Here is a 13,556-nt window from a genome sequence, read left to right as displayed (position 1 = left end):
GGCAGAGGGAAGAGCTGAGCCTTGCAAGGGTCATTGGGGTGAGTGAGCCCCTTCCTGGGGCTCCTCTTCTGCCAGCAGTGAGCCTTCCAGTGCACTCCAAGTGTCAGGAAGGAGGTTTTCTAAGAGCCCAAGAGCTGCTGGGCTGAGCTCCATGCCGGAGCCACGGGCAGGGTGGGCATCAGTGCCTGTGCAGGGACCACACACCACAGCAGCTCCGCTCCCCACTGCCAGCCAAGCTGGATGGGGCTCCACAGGGGCCCAGCTGATGTGGTTCGGCTGGCTGGAAGCTGAGTTGTTGAAGGCAACTCCCTTGGGGACCCAAATCCAAGCTGTGTCCGTGGTGGCCTGGGAGCTGCTGCTTTGGCATGAGGAAAGAGTGGAAGCACAGAGCCCCAGCAAAGGCTGCAAGTCCCCGCAGAGCAGCACCCAGCTGGGCCCTGCCTGTGTCCTGGCTCCCACAGGACCCTCCTCCTCCTCCCCATTATCTGCCCGGGGTTGCATCCACAGGGATGGCTGTGGGGGCTCCCCGGGGGAGCCATTCCCGGGGCTGCCAGCATCTGCCCCAGCACGTGGCTGAGTAGGGACCCAGTGAGATGAGAGCTTTGCTTGCTTTGCTTTGCTTTGCTTTGCTTTGCTTTGCTTTGCTTTGCCGAACTAGGTCACTCTGTGAACCCCAGCGATGGTGACAGAGCTAAAAATACTGCCTGAGCTGAGCCAAGCGCTTCCCCGGCAGCTGAGAAGGGCCATGGCCTCACCGGGTCCCACTTTGACCAGGAGATGCCCCAATCCTGGGGGTCACCGGGGCCCTTGCGCTGCTGGTGCCGGGGGTGATGTAGGAGCAGGTGATGGAAAAGCTGCTCTGGGGCTGCAGGTCCAGAATCCAGATGGAAAATGCCTCTGCTGATGGTGTAAATATGTCATCACCAGACAACTTGCAGCCAGGCCCCTGCTCCTTGCCGAGACCTTCCCCTGAGCTGTGGGTGTCTCATATCCAGCCTCCTCACCTGCCTCCTCAGAAAACCCCATCAGTTTCCCTTCATTGTGTGTTAACAATTAGTGGCAGAAAATAATTGCAGTGGGAGGAATGTAACCCAGGCGTGATACAAGAGCCCAGCAAACCTGTTTGTTTTCTCTAAGGAAAGAGAGTGCTTTTCTTTCAGTGTCATGCTCTTGGAGGGTGCCAAGAGGATGAGGACATGCTGCTGGGTCCTGGTGCTGCTGTGCGGTAGAGCTCGCAGCGGGTTGCAGGCTGGAGCCTGTCCCCAGCCCGATGGCTGGCACCCTATGGGGTGTCTGCAGCTCGGGGAGCTCTGGGCAACCTGCTCTAGTGGAAGGTGTCCCCTGCCCGTGGCAGGGGGTTGGACTAGAAGAGCTTTAAGGTCCCTTCCAACCCAAACCAGTTTGGGATTCTGTGACCTTGTCTGTCTTCTCTTTGGGACTTTGTCTGACTCCTTTGGGACTTCTCTTTTGGGACTGCAGAGAAGCTCGGCCAGGACAGTCCCACTTTCCTCATCCTCTGCCTCCAGTTTCTGCACTTGGGGCCGTGTTGCTGCAATGCTGCAAAATCAACCGCCTCTGACTTCCTTTCTCCTCATGATGTCTCCATTTTTTGCATCCCATCTTTTTGGGCTGAAGCCCTTGCTCTGTTCCTGTTTGAGAGCTGCCCTATTTTACTACTGCCAAGCGAAAACGGGTTTGTGCACAGAAAGGATCGGTTGCTCTGTGTAACTGCTGTCATCATCATTCACTGCCAGTCTGCTCCCAGCAGCTGTATCAACTCTCAGCTGTGTTTTGTGCTCATTTCTCAACCAATGATGAAAACATTGATTAGTGTCAGGCTGGGACCGACTCCTGCAGAACCCCTTTAAATCAGCTCTGTTTGCTGATGACTCCTTGTTTTGGAGATGGGTTTGCAGCTCTCCATCCATTTAATGTGGGCTTCGTTGAGATTGTATAGCACTAAATTTGTAATTAGGGTGTCATATGATATCAAGTCAAACACACTGCCAAAAGCTAAGCAAATAATGGCTATGTGGTAACCATGTGGTAACCTTTATCTACAAATGTGTCATTTTCTCAGAAGAGGAAATGAGGCTCATTTGACAAGACATGTCCCATTGCACCACACCAATGGTCTATTTTTAAGCCTTGAGGTCTGTATCAAGTGAACCCTCTGTGTCCTCTCCACTTTTCAATCTCAGTGTCATGCTGGATGGAGCAGCTGCTAGCCAGGGCCAGCACCACGTTAGCATCCTGCCCACCCTGGCATCTCCCCAGGCTTTGAGCCTGCTCGAGGCCCCTCAGGTGCTGATCACGTGGATCTGCTGATGCAGAAACCCCACAGATGTCGCCCCAGATGCTCTCGGTTGTTAGCAGACCACAGAGTGTTTCACCATCCTCATGGCTTATATTCTTATCCTTCCTAGATGCAGGAGAGATGCAGAGGGCCTTGTCACTAGCAGTGTACCTCCTGCAGTACCAACCAAACCCCCTGAGCAAAGCGGTGTCACTTTGACATTGGTCCTGCTCCAAGCACGATGTTGGACTAGAGACATCTGAAGTTGTTCCTGACCAAAGTCTTTTTATGCTTTTCTAAGTCTGTGAAACAAACCTACAACATCATTAACGCTTCTTCTGTTCCTAATTTATTTAGTGAACAACTTGCTGGCCGTGGCTTTGCCAGGCATGGATTTTCCTCTGTCCATTTACCCTTCTCTATCAATATCTCTGCTTCATAGCTCACTGGAGTGATTGCTGTAGATGAATTAGTATCTATTACTTTCTTCCTCTTCATCTATATTGTCATTTTGCTTGGATTCAGGTTACTAACTGATGGGCTTTCAGCCAAACTATATTTTCTTGACTCTGCAATATTTAGCTTACAAACAAAGCAGTTTGTTTCCTCTTCATTTCTCCTTTTAACTGTCACCATCTCTGTGAAGTTTGTGAAGCTGCTGGTTCCATGGGTGATGAAGAGACCAACAAGCCATGCCAGCCCATGGGAGAGTTACGTGACCATGTAGCACGTTGGCAAAGCAGCCTGGAGGAGCTGTGCTGAGACCATCCATCTGAGCTAGTGACCAAGGGAGGCTCTGCTCTGGTTGGTCACAGCCCATACAAGCAGCTCTCCCCACGCTGGAGCATCTCTGCTCTCCCTGGCAGCCTGTTCCCCTGCTTCACTATCCTTGAACAATTTTTCTTTAGGTCTAATCTGAATTTCCCCACCACAGTTTAACCCCGCTGCTTCTTGCCCTGTCCTGCCTTCAGCCTTGTGCATAACTGCGGTGTGTTTCTGTGGCTCCCCACAAGTCTTTAATTCTCTGGGGAGGGCCATGAAGATGCTCCAAAGGGCTGGAGAACCTTTCCTATGGAGACAGGCTGACAGGAGCTCTGACCCCTCCTGTGCTCCTTCTGAGCCCGCTCCAGCCAGCTCCAATCTCCCCCGAGACCTCACAGCCAGAGCTAGGCCAGGTCCTGTGGCTGGTATCACACCAGCCCTGTGCAGCCTGCACATGATGGCACATCTCCCTCTTATTTCTCATCTGTGACACTCACTTATTCTACACAAACACAACACTTCTGGCCCAGGTTCAGCTATAGATTTGCAGCAGCCTCCAGGTCCTTTCCTGCAGACCAGTGATGGGTTCAGCTCCTCCTGTCCATCCCAAGACCCCTGCGAACCTCACTCAGCACCTGATTTTACCATGCACCTTTGAGGGCTGCTCTTCTTCCTCTCCACAGGGCAGCTTGGAAGTGGCACCCAGGCAGAGGCAGCAGAATGGACAACCTGCTCCCACCTCACACACACCCATAGCCACTCCTTCCCTCTGCCTTGGGCTATTCTATTTGTAATTGGGGAATCTGTTATCATCCTACAGGGTCTAACCTAGAGGCTCTTTACTGCCTGGACCTTTGGGTGATGCCCCAGCTGAAGCAGATGGCATCTATTTTGCTTCACCCTCACCGTGACCAGAAGCTGCTGATGGCCCTGAATGTGTGTGCAGCCCTGTGTGAACCAGCCCAGAGCCACTTCTTGTCACCAGCCCAGACACAGGTATGTACTTGAGGGCAGAGAGAGGAGCCGTGGGAAGCTCTGCAATGCACACAGTATAGCACAGCCCAGCTCTCCTCTTTCTATCACCTCCCTTTCAGCTTCTCACTCCTTCTGCCACGACCAGCACGAATAGTTTCTTTCCACCCACCAAGAAGGAAAGGCTAAATACATCCCTCCTCATCCTCCTCTGAGCTTTCCAAGTCATCCTCCCTGTACATTTCTACCTTCTCTCCTTGCTCCTTGGCCTTACCCTAAGCAGAATCTGTCCCCATGTGCACAACTGATGCTCCCTTGTGCAGCCTTGTGACGGGCAGAAGCATTGTGTCAGTGGGAGCTGGCCATGCCCTGGGCTGTGCAGAGCTTGAGTGCTGCATTTTCAGCTCTGCCCGAGCCCTCTTCCTAACAGCAGTAGCAAATATGCAAGACAACTGGAAATGGTTTCATTTCTGTGCCCAGCACCTTTAGATACAGCAAGGGTTGGACACGGTGCAGGGCAGAGTTGGAGCAGAGCTTCAGGAGTGAGATGTTTATAGGGACACAGTCATACAAACTTTCTTTTGGTGGCAACATTTTTTCTTCCATCTTAAATATGATGCAGCCACTTCAAACTTCAGCTCATCTTCTGCTGCGTGGTACCAATGTCAGGACAAAGTCAGACTGTTATTTTGCCAAAGAATGAAATACTGAGATGTGGATGGAGCACAAACTGAGTAATCACTGAATCATTGAGCAATCAATTACCACCAAATCTCATCCTGGAGCTGTTTCGGCAATCCCGACCTTGAGGAACCTCCATTGCAAGAGCCAAGTCCTCCACAGCTGCAGAACGTGCTGGGGTCCCTGGGAGTAGAACCTGGCTGTGGTAGGTGCAGAATTGGTTTCCCTTCCCCAGGAGGATGGTGCCATATGGGAACACACACCCTGGGGAGGGGGAACACCATCCAGCAAGAGGGTCTCAACTTGGCCAAGCAAAGTTGCTCCAGTGTGTCAGTCCTGCTTCGAGCAGGCAGCAGGACCAGAGCCCTCCAGAGAGCATTCCCACCAGTGCTTAACCCACAAGAGCAACGTGGAGCTGCTGGAGCGAGGCCAGAGGAGGCCCCGGAGCTGCTGCGAGGGCTGGAGCAGCTCTGCTCTGGAGCCAGGCTGAGAGAGCTGGGCTGGGGCAGCCTGGAGAAGAGAAGGCTCCTGAAGGGGAGACCTTAGAGCAGCTCCAGTGCCTAAAGGGGCTCCAGGAAACCTGGAGAGGGGCTTTGGACAAGGGCCTGTAGGGACAGGCCAAGGGGAATGGCTTTAACCTGCCAGAGGGGAGATTGAGATGAGCTCTGAGGCAGAAGCTCTTCCCTGTGAGGGTGCTGAGGCGCTGGCACAGGGTGCCCAGAGAAGCTGTGGCTGCCCCATCCCTGGCAGTGTTCAAGGCCAGGTTGGACACAGGGGCTTGGAGCAACCTGCTCTAGTGGAAGGTGTCCCTGCCCATGGCAGGGGTTGGAACTGGAGGAGCTTTAAGGCCCCTTCAACCCAAAACACTCTGGGATTCTATGAATCTTTGCATGAAATATCCACACTGTTGTTTCCATTGTTCTATCAATTGGTTTTAATTAGTTTATTCTGAGGGACTGGCTTATGTCAATGTGATGCCACTAATTTAGCCAATAGGAATGAAACGGTGTTACCATCCTGCTCAAATCCTGCCTCCTGCTCCAGCCAACGCTCGTTTCTCTTGTTTCTCCCCACCTGCTGTATCATTTTAAGAAAAAAAGAGGTTATAATACTCTGCTGCTCTCAAAATGCCCACTCTGCTGTCAGCTCTCCTGACTCAGAAACGTGTCTCATCCAGAGCCTTCCTCTCCTGGGCAGAGTGAGTTCCCTCACAGGGATTTAGGAGCACAGTTCTGAAGTGATGCTGCCTAAAGCGATGGACGCAGACTACTGCAATCTCCCGTGCTGGCCCTTTCCCTTCCTTTGGGCTCTTTGGCAGCTCCACTTGCCTCTGTTGGTTTTGAATCACCAGCTCTGTGCACAGTTGCCCAGTACTGGCGCTCAGGCACTCCTGGTCTCAGTAAATGGTCAGAAACCTGACTTGGCAGCAAGGGGCAAAGGCTTTCTGCTGGCACAAGATGGAGAGCAGGAGTGGAGGGCCAGGAATGCAGGGAGTGGGAAGGAGCGACAGGGAATGCTCTGGCTGTGTTTGAGATGGAGTTTGGGAAAGGACAGATAGATTTAAGAAAGGACGGAAGGGTTTATATGGTTGGAGGTGTTGGACAGGCTGAGAAAGTTGGGACTGTTCAGCCTGGAGAAGAGAAACTGCGTGGAGACCTCAGAGCAGCTCCCAGTGTCTGAAGGGGGCCTGCAAGGAGGTCCTTAAGTGCCTGAACTATATTGTCATTACTATCACTATTATTGCTATTGTTGGTACTTTATGAGTTGTTGTACATGCATATTAACAAGGGTGTGCATGGACTGAGTGTGCCTGGCTCCAGTGTACCTGGCACAAGGCATGGCTTGCATTTAGAAAATTATTTCAGGCTTCTGGTGCCACGTTTTAAGGCAGGTTTGGTCAATACTTCATGTTTCAAGCCCTCAGTCCTGACGAGGCTTTCCATTTTCCATCAAATCTAATAAATAACTGGCATGGCTGAGTGGTGAGACATCTTTGTGGTTTGTGTGTGAGCTTCTGTCTCCTGGCTGTTGGAATGCCAGTGAGACTTGAACGGAGCAGCCTTGTTGGGATGGAGCAGCTCGAGATTTCAGCCAGCACAATAATAACTAATTGAGTGTATTTCAATCATGAGAGCCACAGAAGGAAAGCAAACTCCACAGAGTAGAAGCAAATTGCATCTTAGGGTAATCTGAATGTGGGTAGATAATTAGGCTATATTTCATGGGAACATTTGCTGGGCAACATAATGAAAAGGCCAGCAACATAATTTTGTTTAAGTAGTGAGATGCCTCCCACCAGGGCCGTGCCAGTGCTGGTGCTGGTGCTGCACTGCAGCAGGAGCAGGTCCCTTCCAATACAAACCAGGCACTGCCCAGAGGGGCTGCTGCATGATGGTCTGAAGCTGAACCTTGTCCTTCCTGTCCCTGATGTCTGCTCAGAGAAAGCTGTGATGGCTCCTGCACTGCTCCTGGCAAAAAGGTGGCAAAATAAATCCCACGGCCTCATCGCCTTCCCATAAGAGCAGCTCTGCTCTGGAGCCAGGCTGAGAGAGCTGGGCTGGGGCAGCCTGGAGAAGAGAAGGCTCCTGAAGGGGAGACCTTAGAGCAGCTCCAGTGCCTAAAGGGGCTCCAGGAAACCTGGAGAGTGGCTTTGGACAAGGGCCTGTAGGGACAGGCCAAGGGGAATGGCTTTAACCTGCCAGAGGGGAGATTAGGATGAGCTCTGAGGCAGAAGTTCTTCCCTGTGAGGGTGCTGAGGCGCTGGCACAGGGTGCCCAGAGAAGCTGTGGCTGCCCCATCCCTGGCAGTGTTCAAGGCCAGGTTGGACACAGGGGCTTGGAGCAACCTGCTCTAGTGGAAGGTGTCCCTGCCCGTGGCAGGGGTTGGAACTGGATGAGCTTTAAGGTCCCTTCCAACACAAACCAGGCTGTGACTCTATGATCTCTGAACATCAGCCACAGCCAAGTCCATCCGGTTGTGCTTGCAGAGCCAGACAGACCCAGGGCAACCCAGTGCTACGCTGGGGAAGCCAGGTTGCTGCCACTGAACCCAGCTTGGAAGAGCTCCTGCTCTGAGTCATTGGCTGACCCAGCTTGAGCAGGTCAGCGGTGCTGAGGGACACCTCTGTGGCCAGGGTTTGAGGGGAACACAGCCCGGCTGCCTGTGCTTGGGATACCCTTTCCTGCGGGAAGCCCGCGGGAAGCTCAGCCCAGGCAGCAGCAGCACATGGTGCCCTCAAAGCCACGCTCAGCTGCACTCATCCCAGGAGAGTGCACCAGCCCTCAAATCCCCGCAGACTATGGCTGTGCATGGGAAGTGAAGCTCCAAGGCTCTTTTCAACATTGTTTTCTCCAAATTTGGGATAGAAAGGCTTTGCTTTCCCACATCCTCCACCCCATGCTGAGCACAAATCCTCCCTTCCAAATCTCCAGTTTGGACCAGGGCAGCTTCTGGCTTGCCCTGCCAGGGACCTTGCTGCTTTGTGCAGGAGCAGACAGATGATATAAAATAGCATTTGGCTTCTCCATAATGCTGGCAAAATGACAAGATTTGGGAAGGTGCAGTGACTTAGGAGGGTGGTAGAGAGTGTTTAATCTTCAAGCACAGATAGTCCTGTGATCAGGGTCTAAAGGGTCTCAATTCCCCTCCTGCCAGCACTGTGCTCATTCACACTTCAGGGCTGCGACATGTCACATCACAGAAAGCAGGGCTGAGAGCCTGGATCCAGCCCTGATAATTACTGATAAAGTCTTTTCCTAAATACAGCTGGGGCTGAGCTGGCCTAACATCGGGGCTGAGTGCTCCATCCCAGCTGGTTCAGAAGAGGTGTTCATCTGGTGATCAGGACTCCCTTTGGGGCTGCATTTGAACAAGCTCTTTCTGATGCCAAATGCTTGGCCATTTAAGAACAACTCTATTTAAATGAATCCACTCAAAGCAACTCCATAATTCTTGGCTAACTCCACTTGTTAGCTATTGCTATTGCTGCTGTGATGTATTGCCCACTTTTAATCACGCCAGTGTCGGGAAAGTTATTTTCTTACAGTGCTTCATCAGAGTGAAGTTTCTAATCAATGAATTCAACAGCAACATCTCGAATTGACTAAACTGGCCAAGTGGGAAGGTGGTTAGATGGTATCTGAGAGACCTCCTGGGAGACGAGCTTCCCAGTGCACTTGGCCATAACTGTTATCCTCAAACTCCTTCTGAACAGTAGTAGGTAAATACACCCTGACAGCGCCTCCAGCTCTCTCACCACCTTGGGTTTAGCACCATCTCTCAGCGTTGTTGTGGCTTGTCAGAAGAGCTGAACTGGGACACCACAAATGACCCTGGTCTCAGTTTGGACCAAAGAAACTACAGTTATCTCACATGGCTTGGGAAACATCCTGCTTTGTCCTGAGTTTGTGCTTCCCGTCCTGCTGAGTCCCTTCCCGTTACTGCCTGGGTTTGTACTCCCTCCAAAGCCAGCGAGCAGTGTGCGAGGCAGAAATCCAGCTTGTGGGGGTGGTATTCCGATGAACCTGCGAAATAAAGAGGACATTTCTGAGGATGAGTGCAGAGCCCAGTACTGTGCCACTGAAGCTGGGACTGCTTTTCTCCTATCTTTGTGTGCTTATCTTCGAAATTATCTGCTCTGGATGTCCTGAGTCATTTTATTATGTAGTTCTTCACTATCATGCAGTCCTTGTAGAATTCTTTAGTGTCGCATGTATTTATGACCCTGTAGCATCAGCAGCAAGCTTTGTCACCTCTTTATTTTCAATTACTTTTCAAGATTATTTCTGACTATGCTGAAGTGAGCAGACTCCAGCACAGATCCCTGTGGCGCTCCATTCAAGTCATCCCCCCTTTCAGGAGCCTGGCTGTTGATAGCCACTCTTTGAGATCCTTTAACCAATTATTCCAATATATTCCAATATACATAATTCAAGCCTTATCTGTTAGTCCCATGGTAGCTGCATTTCAGTGACAGACCTTTTGGAAATCCAGACAGACTATACCCCATGCCTATTGACTCCTTTGAAGAAGTGTAACAGATTTATGAAGCATTCCTTTATTCAAGGAAACCACCTATTTTTCAATTCCCAGTATGTCAGATGCATCCAGCTGTGCACTAATCATATTCTTTATTACAATTTCTATCAGTTTGCCCAGGAGGGATCTCAGACTTCATGGTCTGTAATAACCCCAAACCCTTCCCATTTGTCACCTTGAAGCTCTCAGACACAGAGGCTGCATCAGGCAGTGATTACATGCTACAATTAAGTAATTAGACTGTTTCATCTCGGAGTTCCTGAGCACTCAGGTGAACCGGCTCAGCCTGGGGAATTTGCATTCTTTGCTTTGGCTATTTATTCCTCAACTTCTGCTGTTGACGCTTGAATACGACCCAAAGCCAATGCCACGTCCATATAAAGATGACTTCTGGCGCAGGACCTTCTCTGAGCTTTTCCTCGCTGACTGGAGATGCAAATCATTTCTTGTTGTTCTGTTCTGACCTTATCTCCTATGAATGCTGCTCTTGCACTGCAGCCAACTTCTGACTCTCCAGCAGGCTTCCTGTGCTTGATGTGTTTGAAGAAGTATTAATTATTCATTGCCTTTGCCTTTTGCAGGTTGTTCCTGTGACTGGTTTTGGCTTGCCTTATTTCTCCTTTTTGCATTTAAATTCTCAGGATACACTTTTTTTTTTTCCTAAGCATAAAAATACTGGATCCTTAAAGTTGGAGAATCATCAGGCCTCCTCTCAGGCTGATCTAACCAGGCCTAAGGCTCTGGGTTTTCCACTAGCAGATGTGCATTTTGATTTGACAAGATGCTGAGATACCAGAGTTTTCAAGTGTGATACCTTTATATGGACAAATATGATCACTGGCAGGATTAATTTTGCCTGGCTTTGGCTTTGGGATATTGCACCTTCACCATTGGAAGGAGGAAAGCATTTCTCTGAGTGGCTGTGATTATTTAGGAAGCTGGTTTGGGATGTGCTTCCCATGGATGACGTGATCCCCACGAGGGTAGGTTTGGGGCTCAGGTGGAGGGTCGGCAGTGCTCCCTGCCTGCCTTCTCGGCTGGTTTGCCTACGTGTGTGTCTGGAAGGCCTGTTGCCATGGAGAATTGATGGGGAACAGTCTGTCTGGCTCGCCTGGCTTTTTTCTAGCACGAAGCAAAGGCATCTCTCCAGCTGTAATGAGCCAGAGGCCCACTGCCTCCTCTTCTGTGTCACACCGAGGCAATCCAGAGCCCCAGATACCTGGAAGAAACCCAAAGGCAGGGAGGAAACCCTAAATGAAGGTAGGGAAGGAGCAGGGAGCAAGAGAGGACACTGCAAGGAGATGGGCCAGTGACGGTGGGGTGCTGTGGAGTGATGGAGCCAGATGCTTTTCAGGGGCATGCAGACCAACAGGCAGTGGGCACCTCTTGCAACAGGGGAAATTCCCATTAGATACATGGAAAAAGTCTTTCACTGTGAGAGTGGTGCAGTCCTGGGACATGGACTGGAGCAGTGGTGGCATCTCCACCCTTGGAGGGCTTCAAAACCCATCTGGCCAAAACCCATTTGCCTTTGAAGTGAGCCCTACGCTTTGAAGTGACCCTCCCCAGCCTCGAAGAGTGAGACCTTGCCGGGGAATGCAAGAATGGCTGTTCAGAGAAGCTGTGGCTGCCCCATCCCTGGCAGTGTTCAAGGCCACGTTGGACACAGGGGCTTGGAGCAACCTGCTCTAGTGGAAGGTGTCCCTGCCTGTGGCAGGGGTTGGAACTGGAGGAGCTTTAAGGTCCCTTCCAACACAAACCAGGCTGGGATTCTATGAATGGACAAGGGAGACTTTGAAAGAGCTCCAAGAGGCACACATGTGGCAGAGAGTGGAAAGAGGATGAAGGTGGAGGCAACCCTGCTTTTTAATTTTGGGAATTGACAGGGTTGGGCACTGCTTCGCTGGGACTGTAACTGCTGCATGGCTCATCTTCTCTACAGGCTTTTTTAAGGTGCTTCCTAAAAACAGATCTCACTTTCTGTTGTAGAAACTCTTTGGTGACTGTGCAACAAAACCCAGGGCAGGGGGATAGTCATGAGTAGAAGTTTAATGAGAGTCATCTTCTGGGGGAAGAAATCCAATGCACTGGCACTGGGTTTTGTTTTGTACCTGAGAAATGTTAGTGTGAGCAGCTTTGGGGGTTTCCAGGTAGATCTGGTGGGGATTATATCAGGGATAGAGTATACCTGTCTCTTAGTTTTAGGGGTTTTTTGTTTGCATTTTTAAAGAATAGCATTTGCCACAACTGAAAAAATATCTAAACATCAAAATAAAGAGCATTTTCCCTCTTTAATTACACAGTAAAAAAGGGTGTAAGTACAGCCAAAGGCTCGGGCTGATCTTATTTTTCAAGTATTCCCATGTATTTTTCTTCTCCCTTCTTTTGACTGTGTGTGCACCTCCAGATCACCGTGTCTAAAAGCAGGGTGAAGACTTTGTTTTGCACACATGGCACTTTCTCCACTCACAGCTTGGGTCTAAGCAAAGGTATGTTTCTGAAAGATTGTTATTCACAGTGAATTCCCCAGTGCCCGATAAAATTCCAGCCAATGAGGTATTTACATCCCGCTCCTTGTGTCCACACGTTGGGTACGTTACTCATCCTTTTTTTGGGTACGTTACTCATCCTTTTGTATGCTCTCTACATGGATTACTGTACTTTTCAATTTGTAGATTAATGGACTGAAGAGACTTAATTCGTTCAAATCCTCATGTGTTTTCTTGCAGATTTGACTTTGGAGCCTATGAGAGACTATGAGCGGGAGAGGACTGAAGCTCTTCTCAAACTTTCGGTCTTTTCCATGCAGGGTCTCTGAAGGACAGTGAGACACGAGCTTATGCTACAGCCTTTCCTCAGGTACAGACAGGACACGGTGTCTGCTTGTCTGTCACTCTCTCCTTCTCTGCCTCTTTCCACCTCCTCCTAAAGCCTGTAGGAAGTTTAACTATTCACAAAACTTCTACCCCTCTGTCAAATATTGCTGAACGAGTTGGCTCTGAATTCCTGGGATTCGTGTGCTTGCTTGCAGATCCAGGGGCCACTGAGCGCTTGTTCCATGTGTATTGTGCATAACATTTAAAAACTTGCTGCCCGCACTCAGGTGCACTGAAAAGAGGTTTACCAAGAACTTTCTCAAGGAAAAGCACTTTTCCAAACCCAGGGTATCAAAACCTCCATCCATGAAACTGATGTGAGGGCTGGAACCCCTCTGCTCTGAAGACAGGCTGAAGGTGCTGGGATTGTTCAGATGGAGAAGAGGAGGCTCTGGGGAGACCTTCCTGCAGCCCTTCAATGTATAAGGGAGATTTATAAGAAAGATGGAGAAAGACCTCGAGTGACAGGGCGAGGGCAAAGGTTTTAAACTGGAAAAGGGTTGATCTAGATTGTGCACAATGAAATTTTACACTGTGAGGGTGCTGAGGCGCTGGCACAGGGTGCCCAGAGAAGCTGTGGCTGCCCCATCCCTGGCAGTGTTCAAGGCCAGGTTGGACACAGGGGCTTGGAGCAACCTGCTCTAGTGGAAGGTGTCCCTGCCCGTGGCAGGGGGTTGGGACTGGAGGAGCTTTAAGGTCCCTTCAACCCAAGCAGTTCTGATTCTACAAACTGAAGCCCCTCTGAGGCTCGGCTGACCGAGCGGCCGATCCGCATGTGATGACCCCCAGGAAGGTGTTTGCTCCGGGAGGTGACACCAGGGATGAAGCAGCGTGTGGACAAAGCCAGTGGTGGACAACGGGCGTTTGAGTCCATCCTTCAGAGACATCGTGTTCACAACGCGACGGCCGGACCCCTGTAACCGCGCCTTGGA

The sequence above is a fragment of the Strigops habroptila genome, chromosome 15 (assembly GCF_004027225.2).
Source record: "Strigops habroptila isolate Jane chromosome 15, bStrHab1.2.pri, whole genome shotgun sequence".
Lineage (NCBI taxonomy): Eukaryota > Metazoa > Chordata > Aves > Psittaciformes > Psittacidae > Strigops > Strigops habroptila.
This window is presented reverse-complemented; position numbering follows the sequence as displayed.